Source organism: Monodelphis domestica, chromosome 1, assembly GCF_027887165.1.
Source record: "Monodelphis domestica isolate mMonDom1 chromosome 1, mMonDom1.pri, whole genome shotgun sequence".
In the NCBI taxonomy this organism is placed as follows: Eukaryota; Metazoa; Chordata; class Mammalia; order Didelphimorphia; family Didelphidae; genus Monodelphis; species Monodelphis domestica.
Window position 1 is genome coordinate 757991497 of NC_077227.1, and position 22880 is coordinate 758014376.

Here is a 22880-nt window from a genome sequence, read left to right on the forward strand (position 1 = left end):
CACACACACACACACACACACACACACATGTCGGGACTGAATTTACCCAGTTCTCAGCTTGTCCCTTGATTGGGACATTGCAGGGGAACAGTCTGCCCACCCTCTTTGGGTCTCCCCTCTCCAGCCCCAATAAGCGCTTGGCCCTACAAGAGTGTCCTTGGCCTACCTTGAGAATGAATGGATTCTGCTTGAAGTTAAGACGGGACACTTAAACAAAGTTGTCCTTGGAGGAGCCCAGGGGCCATTCCGGGTGACTGCGCAGTGGAAGGAGGCTCCCCTCCAGCCTGATGGGCTTCTCAGGTGCAGGCGCTGCTCTGCCAGCTCTGGGGACTTGCTCTCCCAATCCCTTTGTGCCGGGAAACAAGCCCCTTGATTATTCTCTACAGGAGAGAGTGTGCATTGTTAGCGCCATTGGAAAGCCCCCATTGTGCGCCTGGCCCTGGAGACAATGCAGCTTCCGGGGGAACAATGGCATTTGATGAAGGGTGCTTTTCCAGAAGAATCGCTGCCTGGCTGAAGAGCTCCAGTGGCAGCCTGAATAATCATCCTTCGCTGCCATTCCTCGGGGCCCTCTCATGCATCAGGGGGCAGGGGAGGGAAAGGGGGCATTTCCCGGGGTCCTGGGCTATGCCCACCACGGCCTAATTGGGAAATACATTCCTCTGGGCCCCGGCTCTGAGGCCTCAGGAGATGCAGCTCCGGACCTCGGAGGATACCGTGTGGGCAACGAAGGACCGTGGCCGTAGCCAAGAGAGGGGAGAGTGAGGAAGCAGAAGGGGCCCAGGGAGGGGACTGCCCGAGGGTTCTGCCTTTGGAGATGACCTGAAAAATCGAAGATGAGGCCCGAGCAGGCTGCCAGCCAAACTCCAAGAGGGCGAGCTCGCCAATGTGAGAACATGCAAAGGTCTGCCAAGGGCACATGTCGGCCGAGGAGAGCAGGAGCTTCGAGTCACGGCTACCCAAGGCTGACCGGGCATCCTTTGGCTTCCACTCGCTTAGCGCTACTCTTTGCTATTGCTATGCTATTTGAGGAGAACGTCTCATGGGCCAATTGATCTTTCTGTCACTTCCATTAGTAACATGTTCCCAAAGGTGGTGTGGCCAAGCGGAGGAAGAGCATCTTCAAGCCCCGGAAGTGGCCTTTGGTCTTGCCTCTGGGTGTGTGGCTCTGGGCCAGTTCACTTGCCCTCCCCCCCCTCTCTGTCACTTCTTGTGAGTTTTCAGATGTTACGGACAATGGAAGCTTACAGCAGGTCTGTGCCAGCCTGGAGCTTGGCATCAGGACACGCCAATCAAATATGGACTCTCACGACACGCTAGCATTGTCTCTGCGCTATCTTCCACAAGCTTAGCATCGAGACAGTTGTTGAATTAGACAAAGTCTGGGAGGGTGGAGGGAGGTGGGGGGGGGAAGCCCTGCCGATTAAGGGGATGACAAAGCTGCGTTCCTAGGACAGAGGAGAGAAAGAAACTCATTTAGTCTGTAAGCACTGAGCCTGAAGAGGGACGCCATCCTTCTCCATTCAGTTGGGGGCCAAATGGCAGAGGGAACATGGCCGTGGCTCTTCCAACAGGCCTGTAGGAATGGGCAGGTTGACAGTTCAAAGGGAGATGTACTGAGTTCAAATCATGGAGAGGAAGATATAGTGAAGGAAGACACCTGAGTGATGTGCGATGAGGAGAAGAGTAGAAGAGGGAGCTCTTGGACAGTGGGGACTATGTGTGTGTGTAGAGATTATAAATAATAATAATATAATTGTTTTTAGCAAAGTCTGAGGGTCTCAGTAGCCTCTGCCACAGTTGAGTCAGGGAGCAAAGGCTGGACAGAATCCTTTTGCTCTGAAGGGCCACCTCAAGCCTCCACTTCTCCTTGGTGGAGGGCTCCTAGGCTGCATCCATCTTTTGTGTAGCTTGGACACCTCCATTCAGAATCATTTGGGGTGTCAGCAAGGGAGACTGAAAGTGCTCCAGTAAAGTTAGGCTTGCCAGGCTCTGGGACTCATCTCAATTCTGGAAATGTTTCATCGCTTCAGCCATGGAAGGTATGCGCAGGGACGGCTGCATGCTCTGCACCATCCTCAAGTCCTACAGAGCGATAGGCAGAGCTAATTCTGCAGATCAGCTAAAGGCACTAATTCATTACTAAGATACCCCTGGCTACCTACTAAGTCTGCTGAGAGTGCAAGAAATTCTATTCAATTCATCCTACATTTTATTAAACTTTGGGATTGGGGTCTCAAAGTAATTTTAGTGATGATGGAAACCGAGGAAGCCCAGAGTGTGCATCCACATTCAGACCCAAGTCTCTGATTCTTTTTTTTAAACCTTTACCTTCTGTCTTAGACTTGACACTAAGTATTAGTTCCAGGGCAGAACAGTGGTAAGGGTTAGGCAAATGGAGTCAAGTGACCTGCCCAGGGTCACACAGCTGGGAAGTGTCTGAGACCAGTTTTGAAACCAGGTCCTCCCCATTGCAGGTCTGGTACTCTATTCTATCTACTGAGCCACCCAGCTGCCCCTCTGATTCTTGGTATAGTCTCTTTTCCACAGACACACATTACCTCCAGGTGACACTGCTTAGTGTGAGGGCAAAGAGGGGTGACGAAGAAATGAGGTGCAATCCTAGCCCTCAGTAAGGAAACACATTCTTACTGCAGTGGGAGCCTGGAGTTTTGCTATCATGAAAGCCCTCTCTCAGCAGTCAGCAAATATTTACTCTCTTAGCCCTGTGCAGTCATTTCTGGGCAATCAGAAAGATTATAGACATGGGAAATAGGTATGGGTTATAGGCTGGTAGGGGAAAGGCATTTTGTGTAAGATCATTCGATCATTAGCATCATTTCCCGGCTCTGTCATTGATTTGGAGCTAGAGAGGACCTGAGAACTTGTCTGTTCTGCCCCTCTTCCTACCAATGAGTCAGTGCAGGCTCAGGGATTAGCCCAAAGGTACACGGGCAGTAAGAAGAAGCCCAAGGACTTCACTCCAGGTCTTTTGACTCCATTCCCTGCTATCCCAAAAGGACTCTCTGAGTGCTGCATCTTGTCATTGAAGACTCTGGACCATGGGGAGAACTATGACGCAGTTCATCATTCTTCCCATTTCTGCATCTCACAGTAGACCCAAAGCTGCTGAAAGGCATTTCTTTAAAAATTTTTTATTTGTTTCTTTATTTATTTTTAAGTATTTCCCCATGGTTACATGATTCATGTTCTTCCCCTCTCCTTTTCTCTTCTCCCTCCTAGAGCCAACAAGCAATTCCACTGGGTTATACATGTATTATCATTCAGTACCTATTTCCATATTATTCATTTTTGTAATAGAGTCATCTTTGAAAACCAAACCCCCAATCCTATATCCATATAAAGAAGTGATGAATAATGCTTTCTTCTGCATTTCTGCTCCCACAGTTCTTTCTCTGGATGTGGTTAGCATCTTTCTCATAAATCCTCAGGATTGTCCTGGGTCATTGCATCGTTACTAGCAGCAAAGTCAGTTACATTTGATTGTGCTACAGTGTATCAGTTCTCCTGGTTCTGCACATTTCAATCTATATCAGTTCCTGGAAGTTGTTCCAGTTCACATGGAATCCCTCCAGTTCATCATTCCTTTGAGAACAATAGTATTCGATCATCATCATTTGCCACAATTTGTTCAGCCGTTCCCCAATTGAGGGATGCCCCTTCAGTTTCCATTTTTTGCCACCACAAAGAGTGCAGCTATAAATATTTTTGTACAAATATTTTTTCTTATCATCTTCTTTGGGGGTACAAATCCAACAGTGGTATGGCTGAATGAAAGGTCATGTGGTCTTTTAAAACCCTTTGGAAATAATTCCAAATTGCTTTCCAGAGTGGTTGGATCCATTCACAGCTCCACCAGCAATGCATTAGTGTCCTAATTTTGCCACATCCTCGTCAACATTTATTATTTTCCTTTGATGTCATATTGGGCTAGGTGTGAGGAGGTACCTCAGAGTTGTTTTGATTTGCATTTTTCTAATCAGGAGGGATTTAGAACATTTTTTTCATGTGCTTATTGATAGTTTTGATTTATGCTGAAAGGTAGTTCTGCCATGTTCCTTGGGATGCTTTTACACCTGAAGGTTCCCCCCTTTCTTCACCCTGTGGGTCATTTCAGCTACATGAATCTCTGGAAAACATGACCTCTAAGGCCAATGAGAATGATGATTTTGAAAGCTCCATTTCTGAGGAGTTTGACAAAAACTGGACCTTGACAGATTTTACACAGTTATCTTTGTTCATTGAAATGGCTATCCACTTGTCTTGCATGCATAACAAGGGGAGGACAAACTAGAGTGTCAGCTACCTCTTCTTGTGAGCCCTACTTCTTGACTGACCACAAGGCCATCAGTGTTTCCATGGGGGAGTCTGATTGTGAATGCAACATAATGGTGGACTAGGTATTTGAGAAGCAGAACCCAGCAGATTCCTCTGACCTTCTTGGCCTCGAAACCGAAAAGGTAGAGAAGGAAAATGATGTAGCAATACTTTACCTAAATATCACAGAAACACTTGACAGTCTCTCATATTGTGAGTAAGGTAAAGAGATGGGAGAAACCTAGAAGGTGCAGTCAGCACTGGTTAAATGACTCAACCCAAATGTTGTCACTAATAGCTTCATGACAGCTTGGAAGGCAATCTCCAGCAGAGTGTCCTCCCTGCCTGGAATTAGCCCTGGGTCATTTAATGTTTTGATCAGTGCCTTAGATAATAGAGTAAATGGCAATCCTCACCAGAATGATGAGCTGGAGGAGAGAGCTGGCCTCTTTCTAACAGAATCAGGAGCCATCGTAACTCAACGGGGTAGAATCTAATATGATAATGTTGTGGATGATGGTTGCCACAACCTCTGACATTTATAGGGTGCTTGAAGGTTGCTAAAAATGTCTCCTTATAACAACTCTATGAAATAGGGAGATAAATTATGAAGATTTGAACTTGGGTTCAAAAAGGGAACTTAACTGAGTGAATGATAGAAGAAGGTTACTTAGTCAGTTGTTTATGTGAAAAAGATCTGAGGGTCTGAGTGGCCTGAAAACTCTACACGAATCTACAATGGATGGAGCAGATGAGAAAGGTAAACAACATTAGTTTGTGACAATGTTCAAAACTTCCCCCAAATGAGAGCTGCCCCAAAGTGGAATGGGCTGCTTTAGGAAGTAGTGAGCACTGGAGGCCTTCAAGAAGGGACTGGACAAGGCCACTGCTTAAGAATCTTTTTGAGGGGATTCTTGGTCAGGGAAAGGTTGGATCAAATGCCTCTGAGGTCCCGTCTGGCCGTGCTTCTGAGAGCTCTTGGGTAGGATGTCAGCCGCTGTGCTTGATGGAGGAGCTGGATCATCATTTAGTCTGACTTTGGATTAGAAAACCAGGTGCTTCCAACAGAGAAGAATTTTTAGAAGGTTACTTAAGCATTTTGATTTTTCCATCAACCTTTCATTATAACTATCAGAACCCAAAGTGTTTACAATTAAAGTTAATGAGCGTTTCATTGCTCCTGACAGTACATGGCCATTTAAAGATGTGCTGCTTTGCAGCTGGGAAAGGCTCCAGGGAATGCCCCCTGGCCTAGGGGCTGTGCCCAGCAGGCTGTGCCTCCTTTGGACCTGTCCCTGGTCCTGAGAAAGGATGGCGGGGAGATGGCGCCAATGCTTCTGCTAAGGACAGATATGGGCAGATGTGGCTGATTGGCTAGAGCCCAGTGTGTGTGGGCATTCTGGGAGCACCAATGGGGAAGTACAGAGGGAGGACACACAAGGGGTTCATTATGGCCTTCCTGGCCTTAGGTTATTGCCCTCCCTTGCTCCTTTGCCATTGACCACTACTTTAGTCCTTGGTCCTTGTGGGCAGAAGCCACTGAGCTTTGGATAGCTTCTGTGACTCAATCCCTGAGTTCTGCTGTTCTCTCTTCATTCTGAAAAGGGCCTCAAGGGAGCTTGAAATTTGGTTCTGACTCTGACGCCAACTTCTGTGTGACTTTGGGTAAGTCTTATCCCATATATGAAACTTAATTTACTCACTGGGAAAATGAGGAGGCCACAGTGGACGATATGGAAGTTCTCAAACTTTTGGAAGAAACCATTGCAAACCCAGAGATGAAAGGAGGGGACTTTTTCTCATACAAAAGGAAAGGGGGGAGCAGTCAGGTGGCACAATGGATAGAATGCCAGACCTGGAGATGGGAGGTTCTGGGTTCAAAAGTGGCCCCAAACACTTTAGAAATGTTTGATGTTGGGTAAGCCACTGAATCCCAATTGCCTCGCCCTTGCTCCTATTCTTTCTTAGAACTGTTACTAAGATAGAAAGGGAGGGTTTAACAAAATGGAAAGAGAAGGGATTAGTCACTTCTATAGAGCCTACCATATGCCAGGCACTGTGCTAAATGTTTTATAAATATTACCTCATCTCATTCTCCCAATAACACTGGGATGTAGGTGCTATTGTTACCCCCCCCCCCCATTTTGCATTAGAGGAAAAGGTTAAGTGATTTCCGGGGGTCACACAATTGGTAAATATCTGAGCCTGGTTTTGAACTCAGGTCTTCCTGACTCAGGCCCAGTGATCTAGGCACGTTGGTGTCTCCTATCCATCTCTAGGACAGCAGGTTTCCTCTCTGATGCGGGTACTGGGAAGAGAAGACTCAAATCCACTCTGAGCCAACTGCTTTAAAGCAGACAGTTATTATGGGGTGCTGTGATCTCGGTGGGAGGGGGCAATTGTTTAGGGTCTCCCTGGCCAATTCATTTTCCAGCCAGCTCAGCTGACATTTTAATAGAAAGTAGGGAATAGTTTCCTCATCTATAAAAAGAGGGGATTGAATTTGAACAGTCCCTGTCCACTTCAAACCAACCATCTCTGGCCTATTTACAGAAGCCACGAGCAGTCATTGATCAGTGATTTTCTGAAGCCTCTACTAGGTGTGTGCTGGCACTGTGCTCAGTGCTAGAGATACCAAGACAATGGCATAAAACGAATCCCAAGCACAAGGGGGAAACAAGAGGGGAACAAACACACGGGATAAATGTAAAGAGACTAAATAAAACAAGTGCCAGGGAATTAAGCATAAGGCAGTCTGAGAGGAAAGACTCTCTCAAGCATCCCTGATAATTCCCTCTTGCTGTTCACTTTGGATTCCAATTCTTGAATGTGGCAATAAATATCTCCCACGATTTGGCCACCATTACTACTACAAAGCAGCCTAGTCCGTATTTGGCAGTTCTAATTGGTAGAAAGTTTGACCAGATATCTTGCCTTTTTCTGTCAAGTGTGTCATCTGTCCCTTCTAGCTTCAAGTCATTTGTGGATGTGCTAAGACTGCCACCTATGCCTTCATTCATATCATTGATTAAAATATTAAACAGGGCAGGTCCCAAGTCATGTATCTGGGGCACTCCACTGGATCGACATTGTCAACGTTAATGACAGCTCTTTGGATCTGCTTGTTAATCAGAGCTGAACACATCTGCCTGTACTGTCATCTAGCTGACATCTATCTGTCTTGTCCTCAAGAATAGCATGAAAGTTTCATCAAATGCTTTGCTGAAATCCCGGTGTCCTGAGCCTACAAAATTCTCCTGACTTGACAGTCTAGGAACCATGTCAAGAAAATAGAAATGGAGCTTGCCCAGAATGACTGGCTTTTGGGGAAACCATGATGTTTCACATCCCTTTTCTGGATTCACACTATCCATTTCTTTAATACCACATTCTAAATATTACCCAGGAATTGTGATTATCTTCAAGGACCTAGAAATTACAGTCTATACTCTCTTCTTTGTTTTGAAAACTGGGGCTACATTTACTCATTCTGAGTCTTGGAATCTGTCATCTTCCAAGAACACAATAAAGAGCAATGAATTGAAGCTGCTAAGAGGCCAACTGTAAAAATTTCCTCACAATAAGAACTAGCTAGAAGTGGAAGAGGCTCTGGGGAGGCAATGGGGTCCCCCTCAGTGAAGATTCTTGAGCAAAGGGTAGTTTAGGACTTGTTAGGGTGCTGTAGAGGGAATTCCCAAGGATCATTGGATTGGATTACTTTTGAAGTTTTATTTTAGCTCCATTATTCTATTAAAAAAGAAAAACAATAATTCTCCTTTTTTCCAGTTGCTCAACTTCTTTCTACAAGTCCAACAAAATTTTTAGAAGAGTTATAGAAATAGTTAAAATTATTATAAAAAACAAATGAGAGTAGAGGAAAGAATGGGAAGGGAAATGAGGCAAGGGCAAGGAAAGAAAGACATGAAAAGGGAAATCATTTGGAAAAGAAGCAGAAAATCTTACTGAAGAAAATAACTCCTCAAAAATTAGAATTGGCTAAATAAAAACTAATAATCCCTTGGAATATCCCAAAATGACTAAAAATAGAAAAAATGTGAAATGTCTCATAGTAAATGCAACTGATGTGGAAAACAGATTGAGGAGAAATCACGTAAGAATGATTAGGAGGGCAGATGAGTAGCTCATTGGATTGAGTGAGAGCCAGGTCTAGAGATGGGAGGTTCTAGTTAGCCTCAGACACTTCCTAGCTGTGTGACCCTGGGAAAGTCCCTTATCCCCCACTGTTTAGCCCTTATCACTCTTCTGCCTTGGAACTAATACATAGTAGTGATACTAAGGCAGAAGATAAAGGTTTTTTAAAAAAGAATGATTGGACTACCTGACAGTCATGAACAATAATAACCAAAAGTACCTAGACAACATATTTTAAGGAATCCTAAAATAAAATTGTACAGATATCTCAGAACTAGACAGTGAAGGAACCTACTAGTCACCTACTGAAAGAAAACCCCAAATGAAAACCCTCAGAGATATTATAGTCAAAATTCTAAGCTCTCAGGTCAAGGGAAAAATACTACAAGCAGCCAGAAAGAAAGATTCTGTGTGCCAAGGAGACACAACCAGGATCATATAAAATTTCAAAGTCAAAACATAAAAGTACCAGAGAGCTTAGAATAAAGGATCTAGCCTAACAAACAAGAGACTCCTGCTAAACAAAACTGAGCATAAATATTCTAAGTCAATTCATTAAATAAAAATTTTCAAATATGGGAGGGGGTGGAAGGAGAGAAGAGAAATAACATGAATCATGTAGCCATAGAAAAATATTCTAAATCAATTAATTAAATAAAAAATTCAAATAAAACAAACAAAACAGCATAATTCTACAGGTGAAGTAGAGACCTTTGAGACAAAGATTAAAAATTAATTTGAAAACTAAATAACCTCAACCCTCAAAATAGGTGGGTCAAAATATTTATGAAAACAATATTTTCATTAAAGATAATGACAATGAAACAACATATAAAATTTGCGGGTTGTAGCAAAAGCAGCCCTTTGGGGAAATTTTATATCCCTAAATATTTACATCAATAAAAGAGAGAAAGAGCAGATCAGTGAACTGATATGTAACTGAAAAAATCCTAAAACTACAACAATTTTTAAACCTCCAGTTACACAGAATAGCAATTGAAGATCAAAGAAGAAAAGAGCAAAATGGGAAGTATTAAGCAACTACTATATGACAGGCACTGTGTTAAGTGTTTTACAAATATTTTCTTATTTGATCACAAGTCTTTGAATACTTGTCTTTGGGGGCCCAAGTTGGTGTCTGGATAGGATCCTGCTATGAGGGGAAGAATTCTTCAATCATGAGAAGAAGAAGAATAACAAACATTTATATAGTGATCACTATGTTCTAGGCATTGTTCTGAGTACTTTATAAAATCACATTTGATCCTCACTTTACTTCTGCATGAGTTCATAGAAGTCCCTTTCATCATTTTTTTAACAGCCCAATGGCATGTTTGTATATTAACCACTTCCCAGTGGATAGACATCCCCTGAGATTCCAGTTCTTTACTACCAGTTTCTGTATTTTTTGTTACTTGTGGGCTTTACTTCTTTGATCTTTGTGGTATAGGTCTAGAGTAGTATTGTTGGCACAAATGCCATGTACATTTGAGTACTATTTGGAGACATAATTCCACGCTATGGAATGCATATATTTCCCCTTCTAAATCCATCTTTCTTCCAAGCTTCCCTATTTATGCTCTGTCTTTTCAGTCACTCAGGATTGCAACCTTTGGGTCATTCTCTACTCCCCACTCTCTCTCACTTCCCCATTATCAACCAGTTGCCAAATCCTCTGATACAATCCTTTCTCTATTCTGATTCATCCCTCTCCCTGGGGTAGGTCCTCATCACCTCATGCCTAAACTATGGTAATAGTTTCTAAATTCATTTCTCTGTTTCAGGTCTCTCCTTGATGCAGTCCATGCTCCAGTCAGCTGTCAAACTAATTTTCCTAAAGCCTGAACTTGTCACTGGCCTCTCTAGCTCCTGAGCCCTCAACCCCACCCAAAAGTCTTCACTGACTCCCTATCATCTATCATCTCCAGGATTAAATGCAAACTCGTTTATTAGTCATTTAAATCCTTTGACACCCTGGCCCCAACCCCCTCCTCTAGTCTTTATTACCCATCATTCTCCTTCATATATTCTGTGTTCTAACCAAATTGACCTCCATCTCATGCATCACACATGCATCTCCCATGCCCATCTCCAAAGGTTCGCAGTGGTTTTCCTCCTAAGCTTGGAATGCTCTCCTTCCTCCCCTCCAGACACCTCTTAGGGCCACCTTCTATGCAAAGCCTTTCTTGATCTTTTGATAGAGCCTTCTTAACAAATGACTTTGTACCTATTTCCAATCTATGGTATAAATACACACACAAGCACATGCACACACATACACACATGCATCATATGTATGCACATACAAAGATTGTTACCTCCTGTCTAGATATTATGCTTTTCAAAGAGAAGAAACATTTCCTTTTTATCTTTTTTCCTCTGCACCTCACATAGTATCTGGAACATAGTAGGTGCTTAATCACTGCCCACTGATTTGATTGGTATTAAATATGTCTATACTGCTTATGTACCTAATTCATGTGGAAGGTAGATGCCTACCATTTGGAAGAGGTTGATATTTCTCAGAAAGGTAGTCTGAGGTAGAGGTTTTCTCAGTTGTTAAGTGGTTCTTGCCCTCTACATGGGCATAAAAGGAGGAAGGGCAGGAAGGATGCTGAACGGGCAGATGCTCTTCTAAACACCCTTCTCCTGGCTTGGCTACGATGCTGCTTCTTCTCTGCTCAGTCTAGGGTTTAAAATATAAAATCATTCACATGCAATTTTTCATAAATTTATCACAGATTGGCTCACTTGCCCCCACCCCTGAGTTAAGCTCTGGGAACAACTCCAAATAGAGCTCATGCTCCATTTCCCATTAAGATTCTTATCTTTATCCAACTTTTCTTGACCCAAAAGAAAACACCCTTGCATTATAGTTTAAAATACATTTGCTGCATAAACTCGGAATTTATAAGATATAGGACAGAACTCATAGTTTTGGCACAGTCCTGGAAGGCCCTCCCAGGGCTGAAAATCTTAAGAGTTTGGAGCTGCTGCTGACAAACTTTGCAACCAACCACCATTCCAGAACTAGAGCATTGGCAGATACCCTTAGCACCAAGTTGGTTGAAGGCCAGGAGCCTCTTGGGCACAGAAAATCTTAGAGTTATTGAGATAAATTCTAGAGTAGCCAAATTGTCTCTATGAATCAGAGAGAACCATCTTGCTGGGCCATGAAGCTGGGATGTTGGGTGATTCTTCCCTTAGACAATCCCAACAACAAGGCCCTGCCGACAGCACAGACTCAATTATATTATAAGTGAATTGAATCCATTGTTCTTTCTCACCCCTCCCCTTTTAAGAAAAAATGATGCAACAGCATTTCAGAAGACTTGAGGAGACCGAATGATCCGAAAGCCTTGGAGCCTGTGCTAGTAGAATTTGAGTAAATAGCCAGATTTCCAGGGCTATGATAATTCACAGAATCATGGGATTTTAGTGTTAAGATTAAATTCAATCTCTCCCCTGATTGTGAAAATGGAATTAACTCCCCTTCCCATTTTTACATTTAACCACCAGAAGTGTAAACACCTCATTTACACTTGAGTGGGGGAGGTCTGTGACCTATGTGTTCAATAGTGGGTGATGAATCAGAATTGACTGACTGCCCCCTGGGCAGTCCTAAGCAATGATTTAGACTATGATTTGTCCAAGTAAAAAGTGGAGGAAGGCACAGGAAGTGATGCAAAAGAAAGTGTCTTTAAAAGGGAGTTACAACTTCCTGTGGAGAGATCTTCAAAGATCTTCTTTGGAGAGGACTTTGACTTCTTCTGGAGTTCTGAGTTCAAGTTGGAAGCTGGTGAAGAATCTGCTGACTGGACCTGAGACCCTGTACATGGTGAGATTGTCCTGAATCTCTCCCCTTTGGACTGACATGTGGTGAGTGAAAAGGCTGACTCTTTTCCTGGATTTTCTGAAGAGATTAACCTCAGGAGAGACCTATCCTCTTGAGAGAGGCTCCCTGAATCCCCAGGTCCTTGGCTACAAGGATTGAGGCCTCTCAGGTTAAGGACTAAACTCTCCTGCCTGTTTTTGAGCCAGGGGTCGGAGCAAAATACTTAGTGCTTAGGCTAGATATCTAGCCCTAACCTCTCTCTGATTTTCCAACTTCATTCTTTCTATATTTTGTAAATAAATTGTAAATAAATCTATTGGAATTAATTAAAATTCCTAGTGACTATTTTATAATAATCCAGTCCAACCTTTTTATAATTAACCCCCTTTCCCCTCATACATTAGAGTTGGAAGAGGGCACAGAAGCCATTTAGTCTAAGTCATGTTCATCTTACACAATGAACTACTAGCTCCAGCCTCTGCTTTCAGATCTACCAAGAGTGAGGACCCATGATTCTGCAAGGCAAACCATTTTGCTACTGGATAACTTTAATTATTAGGCATTTTCCTGACTAGCCTCCTTGCACAAGTCACTCCACCTTCCAAAATCCATACCTTTTTGTTGATTATTCCTCATTTTAGAATTTTCTCCCTCATTGTCTCTATCCTGGATTCCATGCTTTTCATTAAGACTCAAATTAAATCTCATTTTCTGTAAAAATATTTTTCTAATCCACAAAACACTAATGGACTTCTCTATTGATCACCTCCAATTCATCCTGTGTATATCTTCTTTGGGTATGGTGTCTGCATACTATCTACTTCTTTGGACTGAGAGTTCCTTGAGAGCAGGGGCTGTCTTTTGCATTTCTTTGTAACCTTAGCTCTTTGTACAGTGCCTGGAATAGACTAAGTGCTTAATGAATGTCTGTTGACTTGATGTGACATCAAACCTGAATATATTCCTTCAATGCCACTCTCCCCCATCATTTCTGATTCTTCTCTCTGGGGTCCAAAGAACAAATCTAAACCTTCTTCCATGTGACAGCCCTTCAAACACATGAAGATAGTCAGCACATCTCTTTCTTGGGCTATCTGGTCCCAGGCCTTTCAACCATTTCTTCTATGACATAGGCTATAGGCCCCTCTCCATCCTAGCTGGACTCTTCCAGACATTCGTCAGTGCCAATATCCTTCTTCAAATGATGGCCAGAACCAAATCCAATGCTCCAGATGGGGTGTAGTACAGATGGTAGCTGCCATCAAGCAGGCATGAAAATGCATCACCTTGGCATGAGAAGATCTGCATTAACTGGTCCCAAATCAACCTTCTTTCCATGTGTCCAGGTCCAGGCAATTTCCTGGCTACTACCCAACTTAGCAAGCACGTTTCATGGTGAAGAGCTCACAGAGTCTTGGATTGGTAACTCCATGTATGATCTTGGGCTGTCCTTGCTTCCCTGAAAAGGCAAGGTGATGTCAGAGAAATTATACTGTGCTTCAGACTCAAGAGTTCTACATCCAAGTTGCATCTCCAACACTTCCTAGCTGTACCACCATGCACAAGTAATATAACCTTTGTGTGCCTCAGTTTCCTTGTCCAAGAGATGGGGGGGGATCATTCTTACCAATCCCCCTCATAGGATTGTGAACCTCAATGGAAACTTCTGGCAAGTCTGGGGCTGGTGGTCTTTTCATTTCTATTCCCACCACCCAATCCAGTAAGTCCATGGTCCAGAATAGGTACTTAATGTAGGTCTTCTTGGATGTTATGTGCTCATTGGTCAATTGGTTCATTGATATGGGGAGTAAAGCCATAATTCCCCATTTTGCCCAATTTTATTCCTGCTCGTGTTTGTGTGTCTAGGTCAGGGGACTCAGTGCTCTTCCATCTTGCAAACAGAATTCTGCTTTATCCCCCAGGCCAAATGGAGAGGCCTTAATTACATGTCTATGCTGTGTCTGGCACTAGGGATACAAAGCGATGCTGCTTGTTTTGGTTAGTCCCATTGGTTTGCCATGCCTCTTCCTTCTCTGACATCTAGGAGTCTCCAAGTGGAAGCAGATACCGAATCCCCATGATGGAGGGGAGGCAGAGTGAAGGGTCACTTTGGGACCTTGTGATTTTAGTGTTCATCCAGCCCTTTAGTTCTTCAAATAGCAGCCCCAAGTGTGCATTTCTTCCTCATATTCATTGGAAAATGGCCATTGCACCAGATGTGGGCAGGACATGTCCATTCTTCTGGGTCCCTGACACTGATGACCTATCAGCCTTCCTCCCCAGCCACTTAGCATGAATCATTGCCCATCCTCTTGATGCTTCAGGCCAAATTATTCCATGGGGTATGTTCAATATACAGCTGATTGTTGGACGGATGAGCCCAGAGCTATCCTGAGGTGTTGTAGGAAGTCAATTTAGCCAAAGGGCAACTCAAGGAACTCCCAAATCATCTTCTCTGTGCCTGTTAGTGTGCCAGGCTCTGGATGCAAAGACAAATGCATTCCTGTCCTTAAGGAGATTACCTTCTATTGGCAGGAGCAGAAAACTAAGTATAATACCCAGAAAATGAAAGAAGGAAAGAGTGATACTATCTGGGGAAATCAGGGAAGGTATCATGGAGGAGGTGGCACCTGAACTTAGCCTTAAAGGCATGGCTTATGAATGGCTGATGTGAGGACTGTTCTTTGGTCAGGGATGGATGACGGTTGGAGGTGGTTTATGCAAATGCCTAGAGGTGGGAGATAGTCTATTGTGTTCTGGGAACAACGACTAGTTTAGTTTGACTGGAATCCAAATTTCATTGAATAGAATGTGATAAGGTTGGAAATATTAAGCAAGAGCTGGATTGTGGACTGAGTCCAGGAGTTTGTTTTTCATTCTAAATAGGTGGGCAGTGTTATGGCCCAAACGGAGCGTTTGGAATATTATGTTGGTGGCAGCTGCATGGAGGATAGGTTGGAGAGGGAGAAAGTCCCAGGGCTCTTGGATCAGCTGGGAGTCTGCCACTGGTTTAGGCAAGGGGAGATGAAGTTCTGCAGGGGAAGGGCAGAGGACAAAAGGGAGAGTCGTGATGGGGGTCCTGCTGCATTCAGAATGAAATAGGCCTAATCAGCATCTCATCATTGAACTAATCCCCAGATGTGTGAGAATCTTGGTCAGTAGCTCAGAGCCAATCACAAAGTGGGCTCAGCAAATGTTCTCTTCATTCGATGGCAGAATCACAGATCTCACTTTTCCTTTAGAGAAAGAGTGCAAGAGGATTTCACCTTTCTGCTGGGTTCTGTTGGGTTCTAGGTAAGGGGCAGCCTCCGATGGGCAAAGGAGCAAAAGGGCTATTGGCTCTGCCATCCCCAGTTAGAGTAATAATAGTGGCTAGCATTTCAAAGGTTTGCAAAGCACTTTACATATCTCATTTTATTCTTACGACAATCCCAGGAGGGAGGAGCCATTATGTTCCTTATTTTCCAGATCAGGAAACTGAGGCAGACAGAAGTTAAGTGATTTGCTCAGGATTACACAGCTAGTAAGTCTCCGAGGCTGACTTTGAACTCAGGTCTTTCTAACTCCAAATCCAGCACTCTATTTACTGAGCTACTTAGTTGCTCTTAAGCTCCTCCATCTTGAGATTTTTGACTTATTACAAGACCAAGCTCCAACCATTGTGGAAAGAAGCCGAGAGGAGAGGATGTAAGTAAGAGAAGAAAGGGGAGAGGATTATTCACAGTAGATATAAAAAGATCAAAAGTCTGGCATGATCACAAATGCCTGAGAATCTTTTTTCAAAGATGCCCTTTTAAGCTGGACAGTTCAATGGATAAAGCACTAGACCTGGAGATAGAATGACCTGAGTTCAAATTCAGATTCAGACACTTCCTTGCTGTGTGACCCTGGGCAAATCAATAAATTGCTATTTGCCTCAGTTTCCTCAGCTGCAAAATGGGGCTAATAATAGCATCTTCTTTCCAGGATTATTGTGAGGATAAAATGAGACAATTATAAGTGCTTGCACAGCCCTTGACACTTAGTAAGTGCTACATAAATGCTGGCTTTTATTATTCTATATGGTTTCTTTCATGCTTAGGTCCATATAAGTACCGTTCATTGCCCTGATCCGAATGGCTTTCGTGACAGCCATTTACAGACATGAGAAATTCTTCTTGTTTTTTGGCAAAAGCCTGCATTTGAAAAGGGAAATAAGACACGAGACCACCTTGATTCACAAGTACATAATGCTTTAATTATCTCTGAGTCTGAGGCAAAGTGGGGCAGTTGATAGGCACATTTGCATATCAATATCCCCAAATGCTCTCCTAGCTCATCCATTTCATGCCATTGACAGTCTTTAAGTTCCCATAATAACCCGCACTATTCAGTTGTGCTTTTGAATAGAAATGAGAGTCCTCAGTCTGAGAAACCTGGGCCATGGGGGACCCACCTGACTCCCTGCTTCTCTCAGGCACCTCTTCTATTCCATTCCTTTTAGGTTTCTCCCTGGGTTGGCCTTATTTCTGAGTTCTCCTCAGTTTGAATGTGCTGGAGGGCAGCACTCTCTCATCTTGGGTTTGTCTGGTCCTTTGGCTGCCTATGGCAATGCTGAATAAATAAATGTTGAACAAATGATGTTGATTGAATGACTCTGAAGAAAGATGCCCTTGGACCACTTAGGTCTGAGCTGGGTGGCTAAGCAGACAGGCTTAGGGAAGACAGACCTAGATTGTACTGGTAGGCAAGATGAAAGAAGGGGACAGAATAATCAATAAAGCAAAGGATTGGGCCAGCTCTGGGAGAGCCTGGAGAAGGGCTGAGATGGTGCAGGGTGAGGGATGTTCTTCTTTACCTCTTAGGGTATGGCTATATCCCTTAAGATGTTTGGGACCTGGTTGAAACCTGGTTTCAGCACTAAGGGGAGTGTTGCAGAAAGATGCCAGAAAACCTACATTACATCAAGATCAAGAATGAACCTTGGGGTGTGGTTGATTGAACTGAAGGTTGATTGAATTTATTTTGAATGTATACTCTTCTGCCAAAGGGACTTCCCCCTAATTGGCTTTTGCCAATGCACCCAGCAAAACATTGGTTTTGTTGTCTCTCTCTCTCTCTCTCTCTCTCTCTCTCTCTCTCTCTCTCTCTCTCTCTCTCTCTCTCTCTCTCTCTCTCTCTCTCCTATTTTTCCCTTATCTCTTACTATTGTAATTTCATAGCTGATATGTTTACAAGACCCATCTGAGAGACTAGTCTTCCTTGGGCCTCAGGGGGGGATTGTGAATTTCAAAACTACTCCACACTATTCAGACCATTCGTTAGCTATTTCCTGATCAATAACAACCGAGACACTTGGAATAACAGAATCAGGTCTTGGAAACTACATTCTCCACCCTATTCAGTGTAACAAGATTAGGAAGGGCTGCAGCAAACTCAAGATTTAATTAGTTGAGAATATGGCCTTCACCAGACATGTGCAAAAAAAGGATAGACCTCTGGGTGGTCCTAGGTCAAGCTAGAGCCACCATTGGCACATGTGAGACACAGGAAGTGAGGTAGAGAACAGCCTCTGGAGTTCTCGGGACTTCCTGTGAGGAGGGCTAGAGTCAGTTCGAGGCTGGTGCTTGGAGTTGGAGGAGCCCCATGGACTGCTTTCCTTCAGATTGGTCCCATGAGTGATAAGGACTGATCCCTTTCCCTGCCTTGGCTATCCAAGGCCTTAAAGCCTGTTTTGCCTCAGCCTGAGCCAGAGTGGTTGAGTTAAACTTCTTTCCCTTTTTCCATCTCTCTCTCTCTCTCTCTCTCTCTCTCTTTCTCTCTCTCTCTCTCTCTCTCTCTCTCTCTCTCTCTCTCTCTCTCTCTCTCTCTCTCTCTCTCTCTCTCTCTCTCTCTCTCTCTCTCTCTCTCTCTCTCTCCCTCTAATACTTTCTTTCTCCTGTTGTAATTAAAGCACCATAAAAATTTGGTAGCTGATTTGAGTCTTTCATTTAGGAATTACATAAGTGAATTCCTTGGCGACCTTAAATTAATATTTTAAGTGATTTCAATATCACAGTTTGGAATATGCTTCTGAAAGCCAGATGTCCATAGGAAGGAGAGCTTCCTGCTGAGGTGGGATCTGACCCCAGGATGACAGAAAGAGTATCCCTGGATGTTGGAGTCTGACTGAGGACTGAGGAGAGATCCCAGTGCTCTGAAATTCCCAGATAAAGGGCAAGGGCATGACTTTAGGATTAGGGTAAGTCCCTTTTAATGACTGTCTGCCCATCAATCTGATAGCTGGGGTTAGCCTTCTAAGTCTTTACAGGACCCAGGGCCCATGAAGGCAGACCCTGGTACAAATATCTACCAGAATCTTGGAGTCCCTGGAGGGCAGGATTGGTTATAAGCTCAAAGAGGCATCCAGGACAAAAGTTGTAGCAGCAGTAGCAGTTGGAGGAGAAGATGGGTGTGGGGAGTGGGGCCTAAAGTTGGCCCTCTTGGTCTGGGAGGTAGAGCATGGGAGGAAGTGCTCCCTCTGTATAATTGAAAATCTGTTACCCTAAAAAAGAACTACATTTCCCTGGAGCCCACTGACTTCTTGTCATTATGTACTTCCTGCAGGCAGAGGATATTAGCGAGTGGGCAGTCCTCTTGGGTCTCTTTCTTGGGCTTGCAGCCAGCATGGTGGTGTGGTAAGCTAAGCTCAGGATTTTTTTTTTTTTTATGATTTTGGAGAATGCATATTGAAAATTGTTATTACATATTATTGGGAAAAGAAAACATTTTTAAATGGTTGTGCAAGCCATGAACAGATAGGAAAAACCACACCTATACTCTAGGCCAGTGAAATAAAAAGTGATACCTCCCACAAAAGGGAAAGCTTAGAGGAGAATGACAATCAGACCTTTGAGATCCAGAGAGAGCTTGGCTCTTGAACCAGACCACCCTCTGGTATGGCTGACAGATGGGAAAGAGACCTTAATTAACCAGAGCACCTGCTCTGGTCCAGGCAAGTAGTCATAGAGTTTCCTAACCCACCCAATAGCTAGTATTGAAGTTAGGTTTATACTTGTCTCTGCAATTCTTTTTTTTTTTTTTAAATATATTTTATTTGATCATTTCCAAGCATTATTCGTTAAAGATCATTTTCTTTTCCTCCCCCCCACCCCCCATAGCCGACGCGTAAGTCCACTGGGCATTAGATGTTTTCTTGATTTGAACCCATTGCTTTGTTGATAGTATTTGCATTAGAGTGTTCATTTAAAGTCTATCCTCTGTCATGTCCCCTCAACCTCTGTATTCAGGCAGTTGCTTTTTCTCGGTGTTTCCACTCCCATAGTTTATCCTTTGCTTATGAATAGTGTTTTTTTTCTCCTGGATCCCTGCAAATTGTTCAGGGACATTACACCGCCACTAATGGAGAAGTCCATTATGTTCGATTATACCACAGTGTATCAGTCTCTGTGTACAATGTTCTCCTGGTTCTGCTCCTCTCGCTCTGCATCACTTCCTGGAGGTTGTTCCAGTCTCCATGGAACTTCTCCACTTTATTATTCCTTTGAGCACAATAGTATTCCATCACCAACATATACCACAGTTTGTTCAGCCATTCCCCAATTGATGGGCATCCCCTCGTTTTCCAGTTTTGGGCCACCACAAAGAGCGCAGCTATGAATATTTTTGTACAAGTCTTTGTGTCCATTATCTCTTTGGGGTACAGACCCAGCAGTGCTATGGCTGGGTCAAAGGGTAGATATTCTTTTGTCGCCCTTTGGGCATAGTTCCAAATTGCCCTCCAGAATGGTTGGATCAGTTCACAACTCCACCAGCAATGAATTAATGTCCCTACTTTGCCACATCCCCTCCAGCATTCATTACTTTCCTTTGCTGTTATGTTAGCCAATCTGCTAGGTGTGAGGTGATACCTCAGAGTTGTTTTGATTTGCATCTCTCTGATTATAAGAGATGTAGAACACTTCTTCATGTGCTTGTTAATAGTTTTGATTTCTTTATCTGAGAACTGCCTATCCATTTCCCTTGCCCATTTATCAATTGGAGAATGGCTTGATTTTTTGTACAATTGATTTAGCTCATTATAAATATGAGTAATTAAACCTTTGTCAGAGGTTTCTATGAAGATTTTTTCCCAATTTGTTGTTTCCCTTCTGATTTTAGTTATATTGGTTTTGTTTGTACAAAAGCTTTTTAGTTTGATGTAGTCAAAATTATTTATTTTACATTTTGTGATTCTTTCTATATCTTGCTTGGTTTTAAAGCCTTTCCCCTCCCAAAGGTCTGACATGTATACTATTCTGTGTTTACCCAATTTACTTATGGTTTCCTTCTTTATGTTTAAGTCACTCACCCATTTTGAATTTATCTTGGTGTAGGGTGTGAGGTGTTGATCTATTCCTAGTCTCTCCCACACTGTCTTCCAATTTTCCCAGCACTTTTTATCGAATAGTGGATTTTTGTCCCAAAAGCTGGGATCTTTGGGTTTATCGTATACTGCCTTGCTGAGGTCGTTTTCCCCCAGTCTATTCCACTGATCTTCCTTTCTGTTTCTTAGCCAGTACCAAATTGTTTTGATGACTGCTGCTTTGTAATATAGTTTGAGGTCTGGGACTGCAAGGCCCCCATCAAGCTCAGGATTTTAAATGGACTAATCAGCCATGGGCACATGGTCTTTATTTGGTATCTTCTTTATTCCTTGGTTTCTAATGATCATGAATAAATCCCTTAAAATAGAATATTTTTATTATTAAAATTTAATTTTAATTTTTACACCTCTCAGCCATCAATCTGGTCAGTCAAAGTGGGGAGGCCAGCTCTAACCAGTTGCTCATTTCTAGCTTTAGCCAGGACAACATCCCCTTATAAGGCTGCTGGTGATCAATCTGGGTACAAACTCTTCTCTCTTTCCTCTGGGAGTAAGCTGGATCAGATTTATGAATGGACCAATTCAGAAGATGTGGGTATTGTGGAGAGATTGTTTTCAGATAGCCTGGTGGCCACTGTTAGCCTCTGAGTTCCATGAAAGCTCAAGTGGGTCACTTTAAGAAGGGGACTGAAATATGCAGTTATAGCTATCCTGGTGCCATATTGGCAGTCACAGTGAATAGGCAGAGACTGAGAGTAGACCTAGAAGAATGCCTAAACATTCACCATATTTGTTATGTGAAGACACTGCAACTCCCCCCGGTGTTGCAAGTTTGGGTGTGCTGTCCACAATGATAATTATCATTTGGCTTATCATGGTGGTGGCAGCAGGGCACTATTGGAGAAGTCAAAGTCCTCAACAGCAGTAACTTGAGGGCCACTAGCAAGGTGCCAGCTCAGGATAGCGCCCTCCCAGCTGTGGCTTTTTATGGAAGTGGTCCAGAACTTGACACTGCTTGGAGAAGGGAACTGGGATGAGTATATTTACGTCATGGAAGATCAGGAAATCTTAGAGTTCCACAGAGGAGCTAAGAGGTATGTGAGCATCTCTACTGGGCATTCTGCATGGATGGCATGTTCCTCTATGCATCCTGTAACGCTGAAGCAGGGCACACCTTCACACAGGAGACTATGAAAGGGAAAGCTCAGGGGGAACCCACTATCTTCACTGGCTACTTGGGGAAAGTGCTTAGGGCCCCTCCCAGCTATGGGACCTCTCAGGGAACAGATATTCGGACCAGGGTAGAGCCCATTGCCATTCTGCAGGCACAAGGGTGTCTGTTCACTTGCCACAACTTGGAAGCTTCCCCAGTAGCTAGTGGGAGCTTCTGATGGGGACTTAGGCATGTGCAAGCTAGGTCTGCAGGAAGGAGGGGAGGGCATGCTGGGCAACAACACAAATTCACTCAGGATCAGGATGAACTACACCCACCCAAGAGGAGCAGCCCATGTGTTCGTGTCCAAAAAGACCAGAGTACAAGGGCTGACATCACATACTTGGAAACAGGTTCCCCAGTGATTACCACCAGACAAACATACTGCATGTGCACCATGGATGGGACACTCACTGGCTGGGCTCCCCATTATATTCTTACTCTACTTCCTTAAAAGTTTGCCCCCCTCTCTGGCTGGGAATAATTCTGAACACAATGTCATTCTGTGGGGTTCTGGAGGGGTTGGAGTCCTTTCCTAGCAGGCGTTCCTAATACCAGATTGTAGTCAGTGGGACAGATGTTTTTGAGAATCATAGATCTAATTTCTATCCTGAAAATTGTAGATGCTCTCATTATCATCACATATTATATTTGGCTTTGTTTTCCCCTCCCCTCCCCGCCCCTCCCCTCTCCTTTCCTCTGGTGAACTTGTGGGAGGGCACGAGTTGGAGTCCTCCAGGAGGCCAAGCAGAAGTGGGCTGAGAGCTGCACCATGGGAGCGAGCTGTAAGAGAGAGAAGAATGAACACTTGAACATCTGAGTAAGGCATCAAGAAGCGTCATGATGGCAGCTAGGTTGCTCAGTAGCTAGAGATCCAGATCTGGAGGCCGGATTCAAGTCTGGCCCAGGCTGTTCCCAGCAGTGAGACCTTGTCACTGCACCCCCATTGCCTAGCCCTCAGCACTCTTCTGCCTTTGAACAGACACTTCATACTGTTT

At 43.6% G+C, this 22880-nt stretch overlaps 1 pseudogene; it reads left to right on the forward strand.

The window, feature by feature from the left end:
• The first annotated feature begins 919 nt into the window (after positions 1-919).
• On the forward strand, positions 920-22247 carry LOC100619951 (WD repeat domain phosphoinositide-interacting protein 2-like; annotated as a pseudogene).
• The last annotated feature ends 633 nt before the right edge of the window (positions 22248-22880 follow it).